Genomic DNA, 11,777 nt, shown 5'->3' with positions numbered 1-11,777 from the left:
AAGCAAACTCATGACAAAAGCCGGCGTGAGAAGTCTAGAGAGAAGACAGGAAGCAAGAAATCAAGAATCCAATAGCATAATGAAGTTGGTTGCCATCCTGATAAGCTCTGATACCAAAGTGATAGGCTCTGATACCAATTTGTTAAAGCTTGGATACCAAATTGATGAGATCTAGAACCGAAAGATACGAAACAAGAATCTCCATCTCTAATCTCCTACCATGTCGTCGTCGGCACCTGACAAGTACACGAACTGGCTCTATAATCTCTATCTCCTCCAATGGCTCCGGTAGAACTGGTCCAACAATCTCATGATCTGCAATGCGCTCCCTCAGCAATGAAACATGGAAGATAGAATGCACTCTCGGCCCCTCTGGCAACTCCAAACGATATGCAACCGGACCAATACGCTCCAATACCCGAATACATCCGCGGTCTAGCAGCAAATCGCCTCGATTCTCCAACTCTAGATGGTGCTCTGGATAATACATCACCTCCTGCAACAATCTCAAAATATCTGGGTCAGATGTATATGCATACCTCAGCTCATCAAGGAAGGGAAAGGTAGGAGATGAGTAGGCTGCAAGCTCAGCGGTATCGGGTTGGCGCGATAGTGCATCCGCCGCTCTATCGTTGCTGTGCCGCTCTATCGTTGCATCATACCTCAGCAATTTTGTGGCCCATCGTTGCTGTGCCGGAGTGTGTATGCGCTGTCCCATAAAGTAAGGAAGGCTCCTTTGATCAGTTCGGATAATGAATCGTCTACCGATCAAATAAGGCCTCCACTTTGTCACCGCATGCAGAATTACCAACATCTCTCTCTCATAAGTCGATAATTGTTGACATTTTTGTGATAAAGCCTTGCTAAGATAGACAATGAGACATCATTCTTGCATTAGTACAGCTCCTATGCCAACACCTGATGCATCACATTCAACAATGAATTCTTTGGTGAAATCGAGTAGTGTTAGAATGGGTGCCGTCATCATTGCTGTTTTTAATTTTTCAAAGGCTAAAGTGGCTTCATCCGTCCATCTAAAAGAGTCCTTCAACAAAGAAGTGAGAGTAGCAGCGATCTTGCCATATTCGGCGATGAATCGACAATAATAACCAGTTAGTCCCAAAAATCCTCTCAATTTAGTGGTAGTAGTAGGAATAGGCCAAGCGGTCATACATGCAACCTTTTGAGGATCCGCCGCTACACCATCCGCTGAAATGATGTGGCCTAAATACTCCACCTTTGGTACTCCCCATAGGCACTTGAAATTCTTGATTTTCAATTGGTTTTGCTCCAACAAATTCAGCACGTCCTCCAAATGCTGCCAATGCTCCAATTCAGTCCTGCTATACACCAAAATATCGTCAAAAAATACCAAGACATACCTTCACAAGAGAGGCTGAAATATTTCATTCATGAGACCTTGGAAGGTAGCTAGAGCATTGGTGAGACCAAAAGGTATCACTCGGAACTCTTAATGCCCGTTCGGAGTCCGAAATGCCGTTTTGTGCACATCTGCCGAGTGAACTCTAATTTGATGATACCCGGCCCTCAAATCAAGCTTACTAAATATAGTTGCTTCTGCAAGCTCGTCCAGCAACTCCTCAATAAATGAAATAGGATACCGGTCATTGACAGTAATAGCGTTTAGTGCTTGATAGTCGATACAAAAACGTTATGTTTCATCCTTTTTTCGCACCAAAAGCACGGGGGATGAGTATGAGCTATGACTTAGTCGAATGAGGCCTTGCTCCAACATCTCGGCTACATCTTTGAGATAACTTCTTTTTGCACATGTGGATACCGATATTTCATCCATATGCTCCGAAAATCAAATATGACGGGTCCCAAACTTTGTAACCACTGACAACCAAGGACAATGTCCGCTCCTCACAACGCCAACGGATACAAGTCCTCAATGATGTCGTGTCCTTGCACCCGTATACCGACTCAGCGACACAAACTCTTCGCCCTAAGCTTCATGCCGTTCCAATAGCAACGTCAAATCCCATTGTCAGTTTGGCATCCAAACGCAATCTCCTTACTAATCTTTCGTCTAGAAAGTTGTGTGTACTCCCCAAATTGATAAGGATGTGCACATAATGCTTTCTAATGAGTCCGTTTACCCGTAACGTCCTCGGCGAAAGTACCCAAATATGCATGCATTGATATTTCAGCTTGGATATCTTCCTCCACGCCCACCTCCACAGTCTCCTCATGGGTCTCCTTTGGACACTCTCTATTATCAACTACTTTATCATCCTCCTTAGGACCATCGATAAACATCACACTCCCGATCGGTTTAGAACACCGATTGAAAAAACCCCTAGACACACGTATGTATCTAAACACTAGGCAATGATATTTTTCGTTTGCTTAAGTAAAAGATCGAAGAAATATAAAGAATGAAAGTAGAGATGAACGCCAAGATTTTAACGTGGAAAACCCAAACGGGAAAAAACCACGGATCCAAACTCGGATCAAAACCAATCACTATGATAGTAGCAGTTACAAAACTGACTCACAAAACAACCCGTCGATCCAAACCACTTTGTTCCTCTCAGTCTTGATCGCTAGAACCCACGATTCACTGCTTCTTGTGATTGCAGTCCAATCTCAGTAGCCCTCGAGATTGATCTTTTGTCTAGATAGCCCTTAAGACGAAAGATTAAGATTTGTAGATGCGAAGGGCCTTGTTTGTTGAAGAACCGATGTAGCCTCCAAAAAGTCTCTTTGAATAATCTTCTTCAACTCCCTAGGTTAGGGCAACACTATCCTTATATATGATCTCCAAGATAGAGCCAAATCCAAGTCATATTCGTACTCACAAAAATCTAATAGATTGCAAACTTCATAGGTGCGTTCGAACGCGGCCCGAGTGAGTTCGAACGGCCTAACTTAATCTCATGTGCGTTCGAACAGGCCCAAGTGCGTTCGAACGTGACAGCTTGAATTCTTCAGGTTGCGTTCGAACGCGTTTGTGAACGCTGCTCTCGGTCTGTGTGAACGCAGTGCCCGCGTTCGAACGCGCTTGTGAACGCGGCTCTCTGTCTGTGTGAACGCAGTGCCCTCGTTCGAACGCGCTTGTGAACGCGGCTCTCTATCTGTGTGAACGCAGTGCCCGCGTTCGTACGTGCTTGTGAACGCGGCTCTCTGTCTGTGTGAACGCAGATTTCGCATTCGAACGCGTTTGTGAACGCGGTGAGAACGCGACGGCTTTTCTCCAATGATCTTGAAATTCTTCACACCAGTGATATTCTAGATTTGTGTAAAGCTCAAATACATGAAAGAATACACTTAGAATATTTTGTACAAAATTGCCAACAAATAAAACCTAACAATCTCCCCCTTTGGCAATTTGTGATAAAACACTTAGGTTACAAGATATTACAATGACTTCAAACTTAGCAATCAACAAGTCTAGAATATTTCGCACATCAATCCCTGCAACGAAACATATACCAATCCAAGATCAAGTTAAAATAACTTGAAATAAAAAAAATCAAAACACAAGTTATCACAAGAGCAAAAATTTAAACAGACAAAGATTAAACACACGTTATCACAATTGCTTCAAGTTAAGTTTCAAATGCCAAGTTCAACCATCAAGTAAACTCCACTAAACTCCCCCTATGCCCATACTCCCCCTACACACCTAGACACTTAAACACTGAGACACTCTCCCCCTTTTTGGCATAAATGCCAAAGACTAGGAACTCGGAGGAAACTGACGATGAAGAATCGTCAACACGGAATCAAGTACAGTTCCCTGACGGACTTGCTCAGTACGTAGATCATTCACCGCGGAATGGAGAGCCTGCACTTGAGTACTAAGTTGATCAAACCGGTCCGAGTACTGTGGTAACTCCCCCTCAATGGGAGATGAGTCATCGGTAGAGCTTTCATCAGAACTGTCGAGATGCGATGATCGACCAGTGGCGGAAGAGGACGGTTTGAGAGGAGACGTCTGGTCGTGAGCTTGACTCCGCTTCAGAGTAATCCGATCCAATGGTTTCTGCGAAGTAAGTGAAGGTTCCGAAGCATCTACGCGCACCCCACTCTGAGTGAACAAATTGGTAAGAAAAATGCCAAAAGGTAATCCCTCACGAGGTGCTTCTTTCTGTGCAGCTGAGAGAATGGAATCATAGATCACTGCAGCTAAGTCAATAGAGACTCCCGATAACATGGCATGAAGAAGGAACGCACGATCCAAACTAATGCTGGAATGTCGAGTCTTGGGGGTGACATTGTACAGACAAAAGAGGTGAAGCATGCGAGCCACAGATGTCAGCCTTGCATGCGGCATCATGTTACCTTTCCAACGTTCCCCTTTGATCAGGACTGTTCCGGCATAGTCATTTATATCAGGGAGTGGAGCAGACGTTGGATACTGAAACTCACCATCAGGCAAACTCAGTTCAGCACGAATAACATCGGAATCCAGGTATATAGATACACCACGAACAGTAGAACGTATACAGTGATCGAAAATCGTGGCATTACTAAAGAATTCTCGAACAAATTCCACATAAGCAGTCCCGCTCATCCGACACACTGATAACCATCCTCGTTCAGTAAAGATCTGTTCAATCCCCAACTCAGAAAAATCAGATATAACTACGGGTCTTTCACAGATAACAGGACGGGTGCCAAAATTATGCTTGTAACGACCCTCAGCCGTTGTTGAAGAAAACTTGGGAGCCGAGGATGGCGAGGAAGGCGGCCTTGGTTTCTTGGTCACCGTCGTTTTCTTAGGCATTCTTGAAAAGAAAACACGTTTCAATATTCAATACATTTCCGAAAGCAACCAAAAAAAAAAAAAAAACAAGAAATCCAAAGAAAAATGGTAAAAACCATGAAGCCCCAAAAGGAAAAACAACTTGCACTTGAAAAATGCTAAGATATCACGTTCAATCTCACAAGAACCATCAAGAGTTGAACATTAACGTGATCAAAAGTTGAGAACGCACAAATCACTCAAAATCAAGCAAGTTTATTAAAAAAAATAATGGATGATCATACCTTGCAAATGTGGGGAGGAACTCAAAATTTTGTTGGAAAGACACTAGATCCGGAGGAGATCGACCCCCAAAAAAGATTTGAAGTGAAAAATTCGATGAAAAACACCAAGATCTTGAAGATTTGAGAAGGGGAAAATGGAGGGTTTTTAGGGTTTGGAGAATGGAAGATGAAACCCTTGGGTTCGGACGCAATATTTAAAGAACCCACGCGTGTGTTCGAACGCACCAGTCCGCGCGTTCGAACGCCCGCGTTTTTTTCGAACGCCCTTTTTTTTCTTTTTTTTTTTTTATAACTAAAAACAAGGTAAAAATCTTTTTGGAGATACACTTCTAGAATTCCAAAATATAATCAAGACATAGAATATGACAATCAAATGAAATAAGTCATACAAGATCAATCAAATCATCAAAAGCATATTATAATCAATTCGAATGCATCACTCAAAATTACATTAATCTTGATTGATCATAACGATATGCATATGCAAGATGAGCATAGATAACATGAACCAATCTTCTTAAACAAACTTTACTATATAAACAATGATGCAACACAGTAGTCAAACCGACTTAGTATAGAAATTTTGCACTTTTCGACTTATTCTCCATAATACAGCAGGAATTTTTCCTGTATTTTTTTTTTATTGAAACATATATATGCAATGATGGCTTTCACACATGAGTAGCTAGCCCTTTTCTTGTAGTACAAATCAAACGATGTGCAAGAAGAAATTCACATATATCATTTTTTTTTTAAATTTGCAAATAATGTACTGAGTCAAACTAGACTCGAAACAAGACGGCTTTCACACTAACTCATTGTAGCCCTTTTCATTGATCTTTTATAAAAATATATTTGATAACTAAGCATGAGGTCAAACTGTGCAAATCAAAGTTAATAGAGAGCTATTTAAAAAAATATTCATGATATCATGCTCACTCAAGAATACACATACGTTATGAGGCATTAAAAAATTTATTATTATAGAAGTCGAGGGAGTGACAAATTCAAAATTGAAACAATATACTACAAGATGACAAAATTGACTTTAATAACTCATAATCAAGAGAAAAATCATATTTTTATGTCAAGAGGATATTATTGAATCTAGGAGTGCATCAATTTTTTTTTTGTTTTTTTTTTATTTTTTTATAACAAAAACTCTCGATAAATTTGAAACTAAAACCAAGGAAAATTTCAGAGTAAATGAAAACCTAAAAAAACTGAAACAAAAGAAACTCGCAAACTAAAAAGAACACACATCGCAATAAAATCAGTCCAAAGCACAAATCCCTAAAGAAGTACGAAGATACTCAAATCTCTATAAATCCAAAGGTTTTGTAAACAAGTCACCCAACTGTTTCTCCGTCTCAACATGTTCTAGTGCTATTGTTTTGTCTTCAACTAACTCGCGTATAAAATGATGTCGGATATCAATATGTTTTGTACGCGAGTGTTGAACAGGATTCTTCGATATATTAATAGCACTCATGTTGTCACAATAAAGCACCATAGTATCTTGTTCAATGCCATAATCCTTGACCATCTGTTTCATCCATAGTAATTGAGAACAACAACTTCCTGCTGCAATGTACTCGGCCTCTGCAGTAGATAAAGATATCGAGTTTTGTTTCTTACTGTGCCAAGCAACCAGATTGTTTCCAACATAAAAACATCCACCTGAAGTACTTTTTCTATCATCACATGAACCTGCCCAATCAGAATCTGTGTATGCCGATATGATAGCACCCGAGTCATAAGTAAACCAGATACCTAAATCAACTATGCCACTGACATATTTTATGATACGTTTCACAGCAAACAAATGTGACTCCTTGGGTTCAGACTGAAACCTAGCACACACACCGACACTAAATGCAATGTCAGGTCTACTAGCCGTTAAGTACAAAAGGCTATCAATCATGCTCCTATACACTGTCTGATCAACACTTTTTCCTGACATGTCCTTACCTAGTTTGGTAGTTGTACTCATAGGAGTTCTAGCATGTTTTACATTTTCTAAACCAAATTTAGTCACAAGATCCTTAGCATACTTGGTTTGAGCGATAAAAATCCCTCTCTCCAATTGAGTAATTTGAAGCCCTGAAAAGAACTTCAACTCACCCATCATACTCATCTCAAAATGACTGTGCATGAGATCAGCAAACACCTTAGCTAATAATTGACTCGTCGCCCCGAAGACAATGTCATCCACATATATTTGTGCCACAACTAAATTCTTGTTTTCACGTCTGATGAATAATGTCTTGTCCACTCCCCCTCGAGTGAACCCCGCATCCACTAAAAAGGTGGTCAACTTCTCATACCAAGCTCTTGGAGCTTGTTTTAGCCCGTACAGAGCCTTTTTCAATTTAAAAACATGAGAAGGAAATTTTTGATCTTCGAAACCCTTAGGTTGTTCCACATAAACATCTTCATTCAGGATACCATTTAAGAAAGCACTTTTAACATCCATTTGAAACAATTTAAATTTTAAATGACAAGCAATGGCAAGCAGTATACGAATAGACTCTAATCTAGCAACATGAGCAAATGTCTCATCAAAATCTATACCCTCAACCTGAGTGTATCCCTATGCTACTAGTCTAGCTTTATTTCGAACTATATTGCCATGTTCATCACTTTTATTTTTGTAGATCCATTTTGTTCCAATAACGTTCACATTCTTAGGTCTAGGAACTAAATACCAAACATCATTCCTAGAAAATTGCTCTAATTCCTCATGCATAGCATTTACCCAAGAATCGTCTAACAATGCTTCCTTCACATTTTTAGGTTCAAAAGAAGATGTATAATAAGTAAATGATACCTCACTTTGGATTTGTCGTCTTGTCTTAATTGGTCCATTCACGTCTCCGATCACTTGTGATAGTGGATGATTTGATTTCACTCTAGCAGATGGTTTCGGTACATTGCAGTCATTTTTGTTCATTTCAACTTTGTCCTCATCCTGATTCTCAATTTCCAGATCAAGCTCCTTTCCTATTTCTTCGTAATATGTATCTGCAGAAACAGAAATAGAAGTTGCTTTAGTTAAGTCAGTCGAGGATTCATCTATCATAACATTAGCAGATTCCATAACAGTAGAAGTTTCAAGGTTAAATACTCTGTAGGCTCTACTATTATTCGAGTACCCCAAGAAGACGCCTTCGCTACTTCTAGTGTCAAATTTAGTCAAATATTCTCGATCACGCAAGATATAACATTTACTACCAAAAACTCGAACACTAGGTTTCTTACCTTTCCAGATTTCATAAGCAGTCATATTTGTACCTGGTCTTAGATAAACACGATTTATTACATGTACCGCTGTATTGACCGCCTCTGCCCAAAACCTTTGAGTAACCTTTTTAGCATGAAGCATAACCCTAGCCATTTCCTGCACAACTCGGTTTTTTCTTTCAATAATCCCGTTCTGTTGTGGAGTTATAGGAGCTGAAAACTCATGTTGAATACCAAGAGAATCGCAAAATATAGAAAAATTTTCATTTTCAAAGTCTCTACCATGATCAGAACGAATCCTAACTAGGGTTGTAGATTTTTCATTCTGTAATTTTAAGCACAGTGATTTAAAAACTTCAAAGGTTTCATACTTCTCACGTAGAAAGGCAACCCAGGTATATCTGGAGTAATCATCGACCATTAAGAATATATAGCGTTTACCTCCAAGACTTTCGGTTTTTGTTGGACCCATCAAGTCCATGTGAACTAATTGTAGCATACGGTCAGTGGTAGCTGTATTTACCTTCTTGTGTGAGATACGAATTTGTTTTCCAATTTGACACGAACCGCACACTCTTTTTGACATTTCTTTTATCTTAGGTATTCCTCTTACCACTTCATGTTTGGACAGAGTAAATAATTCCTTGTGATTCACATGTCCAAGACGTTGATGCTAGAGATCTGCAATGTCGAAAGATGCACTGTTACATTTCAATTTATGTGAAGTTCCAACGACATAGCAATTATCAGATGTTCTAGATCCATAACATATAACATTACCATCATAATCTAGAATAGTATAATCATTTTTGGAGAATTTTACCTCATAATCTTCATCACAAAATTGACTGATGCTTAGTAGATTTGCTTTCAAGCCCTTAACATAAATAACATTTTCGAGACTAGGAATCTCTAGAGTACTTACCTTTCCTTTACCTATTACCTTTGATGAATTACCATCTCCGAATGTCACAACTCCCCCTTCATGTTTTTCAAGATTAGAAAATAACGACTTGTCATCCGACATATGTCTTGAACAGCCACTGTCTAAATACCATAAATCAGAATTTAAAGCTTTCAAGGCTGTATGCACAACATAACATTTCAAATCACTTTTCTTAACCCATATGGCTTTTATTTTCATTCCATAAATGAAAGCAGTTCTAGGTTTTTGCAAAAATTTACAATGAGGTCGAATATGCCCTAGAATGCCGCAATGATAGCATGTCGGAACAAACCCTTTTCTACTCACCTTTTGTCGAGGAGTGTGACTAAAGTTTACCTTTGGTGCCGTCAAAGATTCACCAGTTTGTAGATTTAACTTCAATTTTGAAGGATTCATCCAGGATTGCTTTGAAAATACGATTGATGGCTTCAGGTATTCTTCCTTTTGTATACCTGCAGAAACAAAAACAGTTTTATTATTAGTTGAATTACCAGTATATCCAACACCATACTTGTCTTTTCGAGATATTTGAGCTTTTAGAATCTCGTCCAGTTTGTTCTTCCCTTTTAGAAATGTAACTTCCTTATGCAATCGCTCTAGTTCAATTTCATCAGTCTTCATTTTATTTTTCGCATTGTCAAGTTGTTCAGAAAGGTCTTTGACACGTTCAAGCTCCAATTTGTACTTCTCCTCAAATTGAATTCTTTCTGGTTCAATTTCCTTGAGTCGTTGAAGTAGTCTAAGATTGCTTTTCTTGAGTTTAAACGACTCCAGGTACAAGTCATTATATGCCTTTTGAATTTCAGATTCATCTTCCTCAGCCGGTAGCATATCAAGATCATCTGTACTATCAGTATCATCAACAGAGTCAGTATTAAGGGTTTCAAAACTAGTGGTCAACCTCTGAAGTTTTGAAAGTTTTACAGCCATAGTTCCTTCATGAGTTGTTTCTAAGATCATCCAGACTTCTTTTGCTATTTCACAAGTAGATATTCTTCTAAATTCTTCCGAGGAAACACAACTAAAAATTGCATTTATTGCTTTGCTATTCCAGCCAACTTTTTCATAATCTGTTTTATCCCATGACTCAATCGGTTTCTCAACTAACTCATCATTCACCATGTACATTGGTGGACTCCAACCGTTCACAATGGCCATCCAAACTTTCTCATCTATAGACTTCAAATAAGCTCTCATCCTAGCTTTCCAATATCCATAATTTGATCCATCTAGAATAGGAGGTCTAATAGATGAGGGTCCATCTCTACGAAAATCCATGCCTATTTGATCTCTCTCAAAGGGTGAGAGAACCTGCTTTGATACCAATTGAAAAATCCCCTAGACACACGTATGTATCTAAACACTAGGCAATGATATTTTTCGTTTGCTTAAGTAAAAGATCGAAGAAATATAAAGAACGAAAGTAGAGATGAATGCCAAGATTTTAACGTGGAAAACCCAAACGGGAAAAAACCACGGATCCAAACTCGGATCAAAACCAATCACTATGATAGTAGCAGTTACAAGACTGACTCACAAAACAACCCGTCGATCCAAACAACTTTGTTCCTCTCAGTCTTGATCGCTAGAACCCACGATTCACTGCTTCTTGTGATTGAAGTCCAATCTCAGTAGCCCTCGAGATTGATCTTTCGTCTAGATAGCCCTTAAGATGAAAGATTAAGATTTGTAGATGCGAAGGGCCTTGTTTGTTGAAGAACCGATGTAGCCTCCAAAAAGTCTCCTTGAATAATCTTCTTCAACTCCCTAGGTTAGGGCAACACTATCCTTATATATGATCTCCAAGATAGAGCCAAATCCAAGTCATATTCGTACTCACGAAAATCTAATAAATTGCAAACTTCATAGGTGCGTTCGAACGCGGCCCGAGTGCGTTCGAACGACCTAACTTAATCTCACGTGCGTTCGAACGGGCCCAAGTGCGTTCGAACGGGCCCAAGTGCGTTCGAACGCGACAGCTTGAATTCTTCAGGTTGCGTTCGAACGCGCTTGTGAACGTGGCTCTCTGTCTGTGTGAATGCAGTGCCCGCGTTCGAAAGCGCTTGTGAACGCGGCTCTCTGTCTGTGTGAACGCAGTGCCCGCGTTCGAACGCGCTTGTGAACGCGGCTCTCTGTCTGTGTGAACGCAGATTTCGCGTTCGAACGCGTTTGTGAACGCGGTGAGAACGCGACGACTTTTCTCCAATGATCTTGAAATTCTTCACACCAGTGATATTCTAGACTTGTGTAAAGCTCAAATACATGAAAGAATACACTTAGAATATTTTGTACAAAATTGCCAACAAATAAAAACCTAACACCGATGACCGAAGGTGAAACGCTCATCACATCGAAAGCAAAGGCCCTTCGCTCTTCGCTCCTCCACCTGGGCAGGTGTGAGAGTTCGAACTGGGGGTCTAGTGCCTCCTCTAACGTCGAAAGAAGGTCTCAAAGGTGATCGTGGTCTAGTAGTCGTTGCCATTGTTTTTGAAACCGTAGAATTTCCAGCCGGCGTTCTAGGTGCAAACTGCCCATCTCGGTTGCCCCAATTGGTTTTTGCTGTCATCTT

The sequence above is a fragment of the Typha angustifolia genome, chromosome 2 (assembly GCF_048772165.1).
Source record: "Typha angustifolia cultivar Huaian chromosome 2, ASM4877216v1, whole genome shotgun sequence".
NCBI lineage: Eukaryota > Viridiplantae > Streptophyta > Magnoliopsida > Poales > Typhaceae > Typha > Typha angustifolia.
The sequence above is the reverse complement of the archived record's forward strand: the minus strand, read 5'-3'. Positions refer to the sequence as shown.